We start from the raw sequence: 16118 nt of genomic DNA, 5'->3' as shown, positions 1-16118 counted from the left end.
AGATCAGTTCATTGTTTTGAGATTAAAAAAAACCCATTTATAATACACTCAACCAAAACGTTTGCTATCTAATATTACCCAATATTGACCGACTGTGTGACGATATCTTCTGCTATGGTCTGTTGAGACAGTGATATCAAAATCGAGACCGGAGGTCGAGATTTTGATATCACTGTCGAAACAGACCAATAGCAGAAGATATCGTCACACAGTCAGTCAATGTTAGATATATTGCTAATTCTCTGGACATTTTGTATTTACTGTAAAGAAATTACAAAAGTATTTGTCTCAGTTTTGGCTGTTCCATATCCCTCTGTTACACGACACTTGAGATTGCCACAAGTTCTCAAATGTCGTATAGTTGTGTTCTTTTATTCTACGTCGCCCGTCTTCGCAGCAGCAGAAAACAACTCGTCAAATTGAGTTCGAGGATTTATTCAGCATTCAATACATACAACTGCACATCGTAGCAGAACTCAAATAGAAGCTTTTTAAACATTCAAATCGCGCTGGCATATATAGTAAATACTCAATCTCGAGAATATTCCAGACCAAACATGATACAACTACATTATACGAGCCGTGCATGGACTAGAACAGCGACATTCTTTGTGACGTAGATCAAAAGCGCCGACGCACTTAATCCGAACGAACGCCACGAACTCACGACTAAAACAGCATGGTAAACAACTTGTTTTGACAGGACTAGAAAGTTCACCTGCATTCTCGTCCAAGCATAAATATTGTGTTTACAAAATATAATATCGGTACTTTCCCACAAAGTACAAATAAGTCAACTTACATGCAACACACAAAACTGAACCAAAGCTCAGCAACGGTAGCGTTTCCTAACATTACCCCCAACACCAGAAGAAATTTACCTAATTTCTTTCAATCATTGAAACGCTACCTGTACACATATTATGTATACATAACAGATTGAAATCCAGATATGTACATTAGTCTGTTGGAGAATGAACACAGTTTTACTCACATACTCGGCTGAGAAAATCTGCTCCAACATTGTCTGAACCTTTGATCGATTCCACTCGCATATCAAAGTTCTGCAAGTACATCACCCACCTCATGATACGATTATTCACAAACTTCGCAGAGTTCAGGTAGGTGAGGGGTTTGTGATCAGTCTGAAGCACGAATTTCACCCCTTGGAGGTAGAGTTCAAATTTCTTGATTCCCCACACGATGGCTAAACACTCTTTCTCCATGGTCGAGTAGTTCTTCTCGGCTCCTGACAGCTTCTTGCTGGCATAGCTGACCGGAAACGGTTTACCTCCATGCTCTTGCATCAGCATGGCGCCGATCCCTTCGTCCGATGCGTCTGTACGCAAGATGAACTCTTTGGCAGTATCAGGAAGGCGTAGCACCGGGTCTCGTGACATCAGGTCGCGCACGGTCTGGTATGCCTTCTCCTGAGCTGGTCCCCAGAGTATTCGGTTGGGGCATCCTTTCCGGGTCATGTCCGACAAAGGCGCCGTTATGGCGGCGAAGTTTGGAATGAACTCTCTGTAGTGCCCAGCCAATCCAAGGAAGGATCGCACCTGCTTTTTGGTTTCAGGACGTGGCGCATTGAGGATCTTGGTGACGTTTTCCAACAAAAGCCCCTTTTGACCTTCCTTCAGTGAATGACCTATGAAATCAACGTTGTCGGTCCCCAAAATGCACTTGCTGGGTCTCACGGTCAGATTGGCTTTTGTCAGGCGGGAAAACAGTTCCCTCAAAGTCTCCAGATGCTCCGCAAAGGTCTCCGTGTGGACTAGCAGATCATCCCAGTAGTACACAACATTCTTCATTCCTTTGAGCATTTTTCGCATTCCCCTCGTAAGGGTAGCACCACTGTTCACCATGCCAAAAGGCATCCGCAGGCACTCATACGTTCCGTCTGGAGTTGCAAAGGCGGTCTTTGGTATGTCCTCTTCGCGCACAGGAATTTGCCAATATCCCTTGCTGAGATCGATCTTTGAGAAGATCTTACTGCCGGTCAACTGTCGGAATAGATCAGTTGCCGTCGGCATTGGTTCAGGGTCAAACACGGTGATCTTATTCACTTTCCTGAAGTCAATGCATACCCTGTTTGTACCGTCTTTCTTCTTGACAACAACAACGGGAGATGAGTAAGGGGATGATGACTCACGGATGACCCCCATCTTCAACATGCTGTCGATGTCCTTCTTCAAGGATTCCCGAGCCTGAAACGGGATAGGGTATGGTTTTGAGCGAACAGGAACGTCAGATGTGAGGTGGACTTCATGTTCGACCAAGGACGTAGAGCCTGGAACATCAGAGAACCTATGGGTGAAGTCGCCCATAAAATCATGCAGCTCCTTCTGCTGGTCTTCTGTCAGGTCAGGTCCTAACTTGACGTCATCCACTCCCTCTTTCTTGTGGAGGTCTCCCAACTCCAGTAGTTCCTCACCATCGAACTCGTCTAGTTCGGCTGGTTCTTCCACACTTGCTGCGACCTGTACTGCTTCCGGAGGTCTCTCCACATACAGTTTCAGGAGGTTAGCGTGGTAGATCTTGGACTTCTTGCCGACATTCACCTTGTAGTCGTTGATCCCTACCACGGCCTCAACCTCGTATGGGCCTTTCCACTGCATCAGTAGTTTGTTGTGATCAGTGGGAAGCAGTATCAGCACTTTGTTACCTGGTGTAAACTTCCTGTTTACGGCTTTGCGGTCGTAGTAGTGCTTTCCGCTATCCTGAGACTTTCTCAAGTTTTCTCTCGCAATCTCGAGAGTCTCCTCCAGTTTCTCTCGCAACTCGAACACGTACTGGTAACTGTTCTTCACTTCAGGTGTGTCCACATCTTTCGTCCACAATTCCTTTAGTATTTGCATCGGGCCTCTCACGGTCCGCCCGTACATCAGCTCGAACGGGGAGAATCCAGTGGACTCTTGTGGCACCTCCCTGTATGCAAACAGCAAGGCATTGATGTAGCGATGCCACTGCCTTGGCTGCTCACTGCATAGTTTCTTAAGCGTGGACTTCAGCGTCGCATTGAATTTTTCGACCAGCCCATTGCACATCGGGTGATAGGGTGTCGTAGTCAAGTGACGAATGTTCAGCAGCCTGTTGACCTCTTCCATGCATTCAGAGACAAACTGTGTCCCCAGGTCTGTGAGGATCTCTTCAGGAACCCCAATTCTGCTGAAAATGTCCACAAGTGCCTCGGCAACAGTCTCGGTGTCAATTTTCTTCAGAGGCACGGCTTCTGGGTACCTGGTTGCATAGTCTACCAGGGTCAGTACCCAACGATGACCCTCTTCACTTGGCGGTTTGATCTCGCCGATGAGGTCAATGGCCACCCTCTTGAAAGGTCGGTCGATCAAAGGCATCTTCTGCAACGGCACTTTCGGGACCCTTCCTCGAGGTATGGTTTTCTGGCAAATATCGCACGATCGGCAGAATCGAGTCACATCTGCATGCAGTCCTGGCCAGTAAAACGCAGCCTGGATTCTGTCCGATGTCTTCTTGACACCCAGGTGACCTCCCATAATAGAGTCGTGGGCCACCTCCATCACCTGGCGCCTAAGTGGTTGAGGCTTCCCACCGTTGACTCTCGCGTGCTGGAACACTCTGTACAGGATCTTGGCCTTCACCTCAAAGTGCACAGTGCCTTCGCCCTTAGTCATCTCCTTGACAGGACGACTCCTGTACTTTGTTAAAGTCGAATCAGCTTCCTGTAGCTGAATCAGCCGATTCCTGTCCACGACAGCAGTTGCAGAACTGTTGGTGACCCTGAGTGGCGTAGTTGTTTTGTCCTTCTTCGCCTGGGCTCTGGTCGTCACAGCGCTTACAACCTGCGGCTGGTCGCGGCGATGCACAGTTGCTCTGTCATCTCGTAACAGTTCGCTGATATCTTCATTCGCGAATGGCAGTGGGTCTTCCTCCTCAACAGCAGGCTGAGCTGCGCCCATTCTCCATTCGACATCAGGGTCATCAGGACGTCTCGCACCCCCAATGTTCCCAATTAATAGATCGTACAAGGGCTTCTTCAGGCGGACGGCCTCAACTTCTCCGGTGAAGTATGGAGTATCGATCAGGATTTTTACCACTGGTGCCCTCACGCATTTGCTGTCAGCCATGAGCGTCCACTTGAAGTCACCAGTGAACTTCTCTGTTGGCACCAGATCCTCTTTGACGATGACCCCATTGCAGCCCGAATCTCTGAGAACAGTCACTTCCTGCTTCTCAACAAATCCCTTCGACACGGGCATGTTCGACACTGACACAGCTGCGCTGGCGACGACAGAGATTGACTTGCCATTGGCGAGTAGAAGCTGGCCATCAGATAGACATTCTTCCACGTCCGATGGTGTATCCACTTGCTCGGCAGCCCTTGGGAGTATGACGCTGCTCGCACATACTTGTTGGTTCGAGCCACTCGTTTGCCTCTTGTTGTCGTAATATCTCCGTCGATGTTCTTGCGCTTTGTCATTGACATGTCCGTTATTTTTCTTCTGGGGACAGTTGGCGACTCGGTGGCCCTTGGCATTGCAATGGAAACACGTTATGTTCTGCCCTTCATTGGATGATGGTGCGGACTCAGTTTGTCCCTTGGCAGGTTGGTTTCCCTGGTTCCCGCTCTTCTGGAAAGGTTTCGTTGACTTTGACGTCCCCAGGGTCCTTCCATGAGCAATGAGATAACGCTCAGCAGCATCAGTAATGTCCTTCAAACCCCGCAGTTTTTGCTCTTCCAAGCGGGTCGCCAGGTCCTTCGGGCAGGCATTAAGGAATTGCTCCTTCACGATCAAGTCCCGCAGACTCTCGTATGACTGCTCTTCACCTGATAACTCCACCCACTTCTGCAGGTATGACGACAGGCGCTCCACAAACTGGCTCGGTGTCTCTCCAGACAATGGCTGGCATTCGCGGAAGCGTTGACGGTAGCCCCTTTCAGTGAAGTTGTAGCAACGCAACAGAGCTTCCTTCAGTACATCATAGTCTCTGGCGTCATCGTTTGAGAGTCTAGTGTAGACCTCAAGTGCTGCCCCAGTCAAATGTGCGCTGAGTAGAATCGCCCAGTCGTCGCGCTGCCATCTAGCACTCTCAGCGAACCTCTCGAATCTTGCAAGGTAGCAGTCGATCTGGTCCTTCCCGTCAGCGAATGCTGGAAGTTTCGGTGCCCTGTGTAACATTTGCTGCTGGTTATCTCTTTGGCGTGGTGCCTCGTGCTCATTTTGAACACGCACCATTTCTGTCTGAAGCTCTAAACGCTTCATCTCCATTTTTATTTGGAGCTCTAAGCATTTCAGCTCTATTTGCCTTTCTTCACGCTGTGCTTCTCTTTCTCTTTCTTCACGCTCACGCTGCGCTTGTCGTTCTTCACGCTGCGCTAGCAGTCGTGTCTGGGACTCGACGAACTCCGTCAGCTGCTTGCCTTTCAGTCCCAGTTCAACTCCTTTTGCCCAGAACTCAGCCATTCTGGTCTTTTCCGGTGCGTTCGTCTGTATTCTTTCACAGCCACGAACGTAGACGAATGTAGTCTTCTAAAAGAACACAGTCTCTACTGCACCTCCGATGCTTCTCTCGTCGCTGGTCACCTTCGTAGACGCAGGCTGCCACCCTCCTCGTCTAATGTGACGGCGCACTCTGCTCACGATACGTACACGACGTACCTCAGTCGTATTTCGTAGTATTAATGCACTAGCTCCGCGACGAAGTCCGTCTCGTCCAAACGGCAGCTAACCTCTGTAATCCCGATACACTCCGGCGTCGCTCACCGTACCGAGCTGCGGCGATTACCACTCTTCACCAGTCACACCGAATCCACGGTTCTGTAGTCTCAATACTGATCCCTCAGGATACACCCGATTGATGGCTACCTCCTGTGACTGTCTTGACGCTGGTCCTTGTTACTGGAAAACCCTTGGCGTTAAACGTAGATCCTTGGCTTGGCCCCCAATTGTTACACGACACTTGAGATTGCCACAAGTTCTCAAATGTCGTATAGTTGTGTTCTTTTATTCTACGTCGCCCGTCTTCGCAGCAGCAGAAAACAACTCGTCAAATTGAGTTCGAGGATTTATTCAGCATTCAATACATACAACTGCACATCGTAGCAGAACTCAAATAGAAGCTTTTTAAACATTCAAATCGCGCTGGCATATATAGTAAATACTCAATCTCGAGAATATTCCAGACCAAACATGATACAACTACATTATACGAGCCGTGCATGGACTAGAACAGCGACATTCTTTGTGACGTAGATCAAAAGCGCCGACGCACTTAATCCGAACGAACGCCACGAACTCACGACTAAAACAGCATGGTAAACAACTTGTTTTGACAGGACTAGAAAGTTCACCTGCATTCTCGTCCAAGCATAAATATTGTGTTTACAAAATATAATATCGGTACTTTCCCACAAAGTACAAATAAGTCAACTACATGCAACACACAAAACTGAACCAAAGCTCAGCAACGGTAGCGTTTCCTAACACCCTCCCTCTGATTATTATTTCTTTTTGTTCACTCTTTTCTTGTACTTTTCAGTATTTCAAAATGTCTTTTCTTTCAAAAAGTCTTTAGTCACTTGCTCAACTAAATTCTGGGATAATTACATTTTCATATATATTTGTTTGTTTTTAAATGTAGGTGTTTTTGTTTTTGAAGTGAGGAAGCAATAAAGAGGTCGTCGATATCAAAACTGATATCGACGGAAATGTCGTCGATATCACTTTTGCACTGAGCTCAGTTTAGTCCAATTGACCAATGGAAATCCACGTAACATATGAAATAGCAATATAAATCTATGCTTATGGATATTGAAATATCCCGGTCTTTAAATACGAATACAGCAAAATGGTCAACCTCCCCTCTCTCATGAAGCAACCATGTGTGTTCAAGATAGTCTGTTCTTTACCCTGCGTACAATATGGGTCAAATCTGTGGTGGTTTACAAGACTGTCTACATAAACACGAACTGAGGTGGCTTAACAAGAAAATTTGCTGATTCAAATCAGCAGGTTCCCAGACGTTCCTTCATGTAATTTTTAGGTGAATGGTCAAAGTTGTTTCTTCAAAAAACAGTCATGGCAGGGTGTTTGTGTGTGACACTTGTCCGAGTGCTTGCGTGAAATAGTGAAATGATTAAATAACGCAAGTTATTTGAAGGAAAAAATCTTGTTTTGTTCCCGATCAATATTATGCAAGCGAGGGTTTTGTTTATGGTAAATATGTTCTGAAATGGACTACATGTATATATATATTATGCACACACTCAGTCATCTTGCACAACAATGCAACACATGGATAGGATTAATGGAATGACATGTATTTGTCAACAACGAATCATGGGATACAAAAATACAAAATGTGAAAGAAAGTACATTTAAACAATAAATGTAATACTGATTGTTAAACAAATGTAACATCGTTAATTGAACACCATTGTGATAATAGCACCAGTAACAAGATATTGGCAAGTGCAATGATGGTAGTATTGTAATTACATTTATTTGTCAACAACAAATCAGGAGATACAAAATTCAAAACGGGAAAGAAAATGTTTATGTTAACAAAATCCTGAAATCAATTTTAAGTAAGATATTCAATCAATCAATCAATCAATCAATGAGTCTTATATCGCGCATATTCCGTGGGTACAGTTCTAGGCGCTCTGCAGTGATGCCGTGTGAGATGAAATTTTATACGGCCAGTAGATTGCAGCCATTTCGGCGCATATTTACCTTTCACGGCCTATTATTCCAAGTCACACGGGTATAGGTAGACAATTATTAACTGTGCCTAAGCAATTTTGCCAGGAAAGACCCTTTTGTCAATCGTGGGATCTTTAACGTGCACACCCAATGTAGTGTACACATTGCCGTCAACATGGAAAAATTGCGCGAGTGTCAATTGGTACAGTAAAACTAAACGTTTCATTGGACATTAGCGCAATTTTTCCATGCCGACGACGATAATTATGTACATTGTTTTATGTCACACCCACAGCTTAAAAATAGTTTGGTTTGATCGAGAAATGTTTGAGTTATGAAAATAATTATATTTATTTGTCAACAACAAATGACGAGATAGAAAAATTAAAAATGGGAAAGAAAATGTGTTATGTTAACAAAATCCTGAAATCAATTTTAAATAAAATATTGTCGTCAACATGGGAAAATTGCGTTAGTGTCAATTGGTACAGTGAAGGTAAACAACATTTCACTTGACATTAGCGCAATTTTGCCATGGCGACGACGATATGTACATTGTTTTATGTCACACTCACAGCTTAAAAATAGTTTGGATTGACCAAGAAATGTTTGAGTTATGAAATAAAAAACGCTCGCGCTGGACCCGAGTACTCTTCAGACTGGCTCGCTCAATAAATATAAATGTTTGGAATGTCTGTGGTGTGAATGTTGGTTTCTGACCAGAAATGCAGATCTATCTCTGGCCGATTCATAGATTCAACCTACAAACTGCGACCTCATCTGTGATCAGATATGTTTCGACAAGCATTAAACGGATGAAATTAACCACATGCAGTTTATTCTTCAGAAAAATGCACACAAAAAAATGGGTTGGGTTCGGTGATTTGTACATAAACGTCTTCCTCGCGATAGATTCGCTTATTATTTTGTCTTATGAAGCCGTCATCAACACGAACACAATGATTGCAGAAGCAAACTCTGTACCTACACGACCGAGACACAAGACTGATTATTTCACAGCTGCAATGAGAATAGAGAACAAAGACGTTTTGGGTAAGCTTACTCACGTCAGGTCTTCACTGACAAGCTAGGAACAGACGGAAAATTCCGAACAAAAGTAAATGACGTCAAAGTCTCTTTCGCTTTGCGTGTAACTTTGTCATGACGTATTTTTGTGTGACGCGTTCGGCTGTTCTATCAGCAATGGCTGCGTGTTGCCCCGCCGGTGGGAACTCCTCCTACGGCCAAGTCGTTTTTGTGGTTTATTTCGCATTTAGGTCCCAGGTAACATTATGAAGTTTTAATACGATTCTTTCTTTCTTTATTTGGTGTTTAACGTCGTTTTCAACCACGAAGGTTATATCGCGACGATTTTAATACGATCAATCGGACCTATTATCAAGTTAGTGTATCAACTTTTGAACGAACTGCGCCCAGTAGTTTCCCAGCAATAAGCTGTTAAGTGGAGAAAGACAGACACACAGACAGACACACAATTAAAGTCTGCTGAGCCCTTGTACTAGCGTACTCGGGGATAATATAAGATGTTTGATGGGGTGTTGACAGACCAGCTTTTTTGTCGGTCCGAGGGGGAGCATATCGTCTTTTGTTTCATATTTATTGACCAAGGCCGAAGGCCGCGGTCAATAAATATGAAACAAAAGTCGATATGCCCCCCGAGGACCGACAAAAAAGCTAGTCTGGCAACAAACCATCAAACATCGTTTTTGTCATCATTTTGGTGGTTCAACATTAAGTGAAAAATCAACACAGGGAGCCATGGTTTGACACGCGAGTTCTGTTATTATAATGCATGTTCGGGGCCCCAGCACGTTGTTCAAAGCTGGCGTGCGAAAGCAACTTACTGTGTGTGATTTGAGTTTATAATGTTGAGACAAGTATGTCAGGTTTGAGGATGCGAAGTTCTGTAGGTTCCGACTACAGAGTGGTGTGTGAAACCAACAGTAAGCGCCTTTGAGACGATAGTGCCCTCATGTTGCATTCGAGCGATGGGATTGTCGTATTTCAAACGAGGTGATTTGCTTGCACAGTCAGCGTTGACCATCTCACAACAGATCTGTTATGTGGATTATCGTGCGACGTTCGAGTCGGGGGCAAGGAATCGCAGGAAGCAAAGATGAGTCTTTTTCCATTGTCACCTTTCTTTCCGGTTGTTGGTGCATATAATACTGTGCGGACAAAATGATGCGACCGCGAGTGTTTTTTGCCTCCAAGATTTTGTGGTGTGGGTATTGTTTTGCTCGTTTCATACCCACACCAAAACCTGAAACACACCCCACCCCACCCTCCCCCTCCCTCACAATCAGTCCATGAACACAAACACTGACACACACAAATTAATGATCAAGTTACCCCCCCCCCCCCCACCCTTCACTTGCACAATCATATTATTGATATTGAAGCTACGTTGAGTCAAAGGTCACAGAAGATTTGCATCGTGCAGCACTGCACGAATTGGGTCAAAGGACACAAACGATTTGCGTCGTGCCGCGAAGGAAAGATAATCGCGATCTTGTTTCTCATTGCCTCTCTGTTTTTCATTAGACTTGTCATTCTGCTTGCTCGGCTTTGTCAGATGTCTTCATTTCTTGTTGCCATGTTCTTTGCTTTTTTATCATTATTTTTTTATTTGCGCTTAGTTTATCGATACAACGTCTTGTGCACGGGTCAAAAATGTGTGTCAGGGGTCAATTGGTTTGACTTAAAACTTGACGTTCGTGTTTCTCCAAAGAGATACACGCACTCCATGACATTGTGAGAAGATAAAACATATCGATAGGTTTCATTTGTTTGCGATAAAGCATAAATGTATGACCTTTGATGAGGTAGTTTTGTTTTTTGTTTACATTTGCCAGTTCGTATTTGGAACTTGGCGAAGCAGTGTCGTCTGTTTAGGTCTGGGGAAACGCCAATGAAAAGAGCCGAAGAATCCTCGAGCGTTTCTATTGGGTTTGCTTTTGATTATCCATGTAATAGGGCTTCCTGCAACTATGGTAACCGGGGATTTATTCCCCGGGGAACATGAGATTTATTTCCCAGGTGCTTGTGAATGAAAACTCGTGAAAATGATGACAATCATAATTATTTGTCAACAACAAATGACGAGATAGAAAAATACAAAATGGGAAAGAAAAATGTTATGTTACACAGCTTAAAAATAGTTTGGATTGATCGAGAAATGTTTGAGTTAGGAAAATAGCAACTGCTTGGATTGTAAAAAGAAGTCTAGAAAATGGAGTTTTGGTGCATTAGTGAAAAACATAATTGGCATAATTATACATTGTTAATGTTAATTGAACATGATTCAGATATCATCAGCAACATGATTCAGATATCATCAGCAGCAAGTTATTGGCAAGTGAAACTGTAAACAAATGTGAAAGACAGTGGTTTGAGAGTAAAATATAGTTTGTACATGTAGTAAGAACACCTAAAACTTATCTCGGAAAGACAAAAAAAACTGCGTTGCGATCAAAAATATTGCGTGGCCCACATGGGGGTCGAACCCACGACCTCCGCGTTATCAGCACGGCGCTCTAACCAGAGATATGTATGCTCTAACCAACTGAGCTAATGGGCCAAGGGAAAGAACCGTTGTGTGCCCTATCGCATGGCGTTGAAGCGAGTTACTTCCCTTACACCTTCAATGCTTTACAGGAAGCTAGATGGTTTGCGATTGATGTCGCTCTAGAACTGTTTTTTATTTGTCATATTTTTAGCGTGTGAGATCTGAGATAGTTTTTAGTTTTATTATATAACCTATTATAGTGTAATTTTGCATCATGCTGTAACAGTTTCAAGAAAGAATGAAAAAAAAATTGAAATACATTGCTGCAAACAACTAAGTTTGCCGAAAATTAGTTCCGGAATGTCACCGTTCACACAGCCAAATGCCTCCGCATAACCCAGACCTCCGGGTCTGGGAACAAGGTACATGACTTCCATTTTCTTTTAACTGGGGATACTTGTACGGCTCGTTTTGTGTCTTGCATCATTCTACAACGAGCAAGGCAAGCTCTGTGCTTCTGGATCTACTAGCAATAGTAACAGCGGCAATAATAGGGTACATAATAATCTAACAACAACAACTATAACGACAACCATAACAACATAACAACAACAACACCAACAAAACAACAACAACAACAACAACAACAACAACAACAACAACAACAACAACAACAACAACAACCGGCATGCCTATTGACAAAACAAGTACTATACCAATCAGAAAATCAGTAATAAACAGAAGATTCACAACTAAACAACAAGAAAACCACGTAAATGTAAATCACCAGACACAAACAATAATACAACAACAACAACATCATCGACAGCAGCGATAAGAACAATGACAGCTGGCAGGTACACCACGAGGTTCATAATCAATCAATATATCGATCTGCATGTCCAAATCAGTTGGGTTTATCTATCACTATTTGAGCTCACGTGGAATTAGTCCGTTCCATTCACCGGGAACATACACAAGGTATACCACGCCCAGATGGGTGAACCAATGGAAGGCAGACAAGGACTTTTGTCATCATTTTCACGAGTTTTCATTCACAAGCACCTGGGAAATAAATCTCATGTTCCCCGGGGAATAAATCCCCGGTTACCATAGTTGCAGGAAGCCCTATTACATGGATAATCAAAAGCAAACCCAATAGAAACGCTCGAGGATTCTTCGGCTCTTTTCATTGGTGTTTCCCCAGACCTAAACAGACGACACGACACTGCTTTGCAAAGTTCCAAAAACCAACTGGCAAACTGGCAAAAGTAAACAAAAAACCAAAACTACTTCAATAAATTCGTCACAAACAAATGAAAGCTACCGATATGTTATCTTATGTCTTCTTACAAAGTCATGGAGTGCGTGTATCTTGGTGTGAGAAACACGAACGTCAAGTTCAAGTCAAACCAATTGACCCCTGACACACACATTTTGACCCGTGCACAAGACGTTGTATCGATAAACGAAGCACAAATAAGAAATAATGATAAAAGCAAAGAAAATAGCAACAAGATATGCAAACATCTCACAAAGCCGAGCAAGCAGATTGACAGGTCTAATGAAAAACAAAGAGGTACTGAGTCGGAAACAAGATCGCGATTCTTTCCTTCGCTGCACGACGCAAATCTTCTGTGACCTTTGACTCAACGTAGCTTCCACATTCGATTACTAAGCTTAATACTCACAACTGAAAGCCGAGGGAGTGGAATACCGAGATGAACAAACAGAACTGTGCATCCTCAAACCTGACATATTCATCCCAACATTTTATGAACTAAAAAATACAGAAAGTTGCTTTCACACGCCAGCTTTGATTGCCAGTGGTTATCCGCACGGAACTCGTGTGGTTATCAGCACGGAACCCGTGTTTCAAAGCATGGCTCCCTGTGTTGATTGTTATCTTATTTTCTCACTACCAAAATGATGACAAAAACGATGTTTGGTGGTTTGTTGTCAGACCAGCTTTTTTTGTCGGTCCTCGGGGGGCATATCGACTTTTGTTTCATATTTATTGACCGTTGGCCTTGGTCAATAAACATGAAACAAAAGACGATATGCTCCCCCTCGGACGACAAAAAAGCTGGTCTGTCAACAACCCATCAAACATCTTATAATGTCTCACGCTTTCCTTCTTTGCCACTACTAAAGCAAACGTGTGCAAGATTGTATGTTACTCGCTTTGAAGCATGGCAGGTACGGAGTCAAACTCGCAATCGTCCCTCCAAAAGCCCCAAAATGCACACATGAATTTCATTTCTCCCGCTGTTACTCGTTTCTTCTCTTCACACATTCTTCCACATTGAGAATACTGCAGTCGGCATCCCAAACGACAGTACTGTTTCTACAGTCGAGTATGGCTGCCATTGAAAAGTGGCTCGCTCATGAGGCCTGTGAGTCTGAAACAGAAGTACAGAGTTGAGTTGTGTCCAGACAAGACAAAGAAGACACAGAAAGACGTCATAAGTTGTTCGGTCACTTCCACACAGACATACAGAAAAACAGGCAGACAGAGACACACAGAGAAAAGTCAAAGACATAGACAGAGAGAAAGACAGAGAGTCATATAGACAGACAGATTGACAGACAGACAGTCTGAGAGACACACAGAGAAACAGACAGACAGAGAGAGACTGACAGAGACAGAGAGGGTGAGAGAATGAGAGACTCACCATGTTTTGTGTCGAACAGGTGCCCATTGGGATTTATTCAAGTTATACTCCAGTTTCTACAACAGAGAGACATGATGCACACACACACACACACACACACACACACACACACACACACACACACACATACACACACACACACACAAACACACATACACACACACACACACACATACACACACACACACACACACATACACACACACACACACACACACACACACACACACACACGTACACACACACACACACACACACACACGAACACACACACACACACACACACACACACACACACACACACACACACGAACACACACACACACACACACATACACACACACACACACACACACACACACATACATGTACGTATGTATTCTCAGTGTACAGATCTTATATTGTCTTGTACACAAGCTAAATCCTCTTACAGCTAGGCAGAGGCGGACACTTCCACACATGTTTGTATCTATAGAACTCGTGTGTTCGTAAGGAACATAATTAAACAAACTCATCAATATGACGATTAATAAAATGCGTTTAAAGGTACTTTAAATGTACGCAACACGTCTATACTTAACGTTTCATGCCCTGCTGTATAAAAAAACCCTCACCTATCTATAACGGTCTCGATTGTTATTATTGTTTACCTTTTCAAACTAAAACCGGATTTTATACTTGATAAAAGTTTATAAAGAAAACAACAAAGATTCTGTATTGAATACATTTCATGTAGCTCTTTCTATTTATCTTACTCTGTCTCTTTCTCTGACAGTCTTTCTTCTTTGTCTTTTACTTACTCTTTTTTTGTCGCTGTCTCTGTATCTACCGCACCCCCTCTCTCTCCCCTCTCTCTTTCTCTCTCTCTCTCCCTCGTTCTCTCCCCCTTTCTCTCTCCCCCTTCTCTCTCTCTCTCCGCTCTCTCTCCCCTCTCTCTCTCCCTCTCACTGTCTCTGACTCATTCTGTCTCTCTCTGTCTCTGTAACTCTCTCTCTCTCTCTCTCTCTCTCTCTCTCTCTCTCTCTCTCTCTCTCTCTCTCACACACTGTCTCTGACTCATTCTGTCTCTCTCTCTCTCTCTCTCTCTCTCTCTCTCTCTCTCTCTCTCTCTCTCTCTCTCTCTCTCTCACACTGTCTCTGACTAATTCTGTCTCTCTCTGTCTCTCTCTCTATGTCTGTCTCTCTGTCTGTCTGTCTCTCTCTCACTGTCTCTGACTCATTCTGTCTCTCTGTGTCTCTCTTACTCTTTCTCTCTCTCTGTCTGTCTCTGTCTGTCTGTCTGTCTCTGTCTTTCTCTCTGTCTCTCGCTCTCTGTCTGTCTCTGTCTGTCTCTCTGTCTCTCTATGTGACTCTCTCTGTGTCTCCCTCCTTCTGTTTCTCTATCACACCCACCCCCCCACACACACACACACACACACACACACACAACACACACACACACACACACACACACACACACACACACACACACACACACACACACACATACTTAATTAACTCACCACGTCGATTTTCTCCTTCTTCTTCTTCTTCTTTTTCAGAGTTCCATAATAGTTGTGTGCCATCTGGGCTCGTATTCTTGAAAGAGCTGCAACATTGTGTCCTTTAAAGTCAAACTGTCGTTTAACTACCGCCCGGTATTTATTTTTACTGCCCAGTAATTATTTATTTTCCCCCGGTATTAATGTGTGTCTGGCGGAAGGTCGGCAGCTACCAGAATTGGTTATTTTTAGAATAGGAGATTCCTCATGCTTGCTCCTCTCTACAAACAATATTTGAACAAGATTTATTCTTGAAAAAGCTGCAACTCATATACTGGCCTTTAAAACTCAATAAGTCCGCCAACTGCTAAGTGTTATTTATGACTGAAACACCGGTAAGTCCTTACCGGGTTGTCTCCGAGCTGTAAAGTTAGAGGACCCATCCCCCTCCTGTAAAGTCGCTACCTGTCAGTAACTTCACCAACACTGTCCATTAAAACCGTCAAGTTCGAATAAATCTTTTTCAAATATTGTTCGTAGATTTATGTCCCTCATGGACACACATTGGTGTCATTTAAGCACCGATGCATTGCGGTCAAATACGAGTTTCTGCTCGCGAAAGATTTCAACCGATGCTCGATCATAACGGCGTGTTGCGAAAGCGTGCTTGCGTCTTGTTTAATGCATTACAGTGGCGAGAATTTAGAGTCTGATTCCGTAGCCGAACGGTTATCGAATTCGCCTGATG

The 16118-nt window shown here is 43.7% G+C and overlaps 1 long non-coding RNA gene and 1 other non-coding gene across 2 annotated transcripts; both read right to left on the bottom strand.

The window, feature by feature from the left end:
- Positions 1-10782: 10782 nt before the first annotated feature.
- On the bottom strand, positions 10783-15869 carry LOC138956945 (uncharacterized). Its single transcript, XR_011452878.1, has 3 exons — positions 15392-15869; positions 13890-13945; positions 10783-13616 (listed from the first exon to the last, which is right to left on the bottom strand). It is a non-coding gene; the product is annotated as an uncharacterized lncRNA (long non-coding RNA).
- Positions 11192-11286, bottom strand: Trnai-gau (transfer RNA isoleucine (anticodon GAU)). The gene has a single exon. It is a non-coding gene; the product is annotated as a tRNA-Ile (tRNA).
- Positions 15870-16118: the final 249 nt, after the last annotated feature.

Source organism: Littorina saxatilis, unplaced genomic scaffold (assembly GCF_037325665.1).
Source record: "Littorina saxatilis isolate snail1 unplaced genomic scaffold, US_GU_Lsax_2.0 scaffold_1484, whole genome shotgun sequence".
NCBI lineage: Eukaryota > Metazoa > Mollusca > Gastropoda > Littorinimorpha > Littorinidae > Littorina > Littorina saxatilis.
Note: the sequence above shows the minus strand (reverse complement) of the source record. Positions and strands in the feature narration are given on the sequence as shown.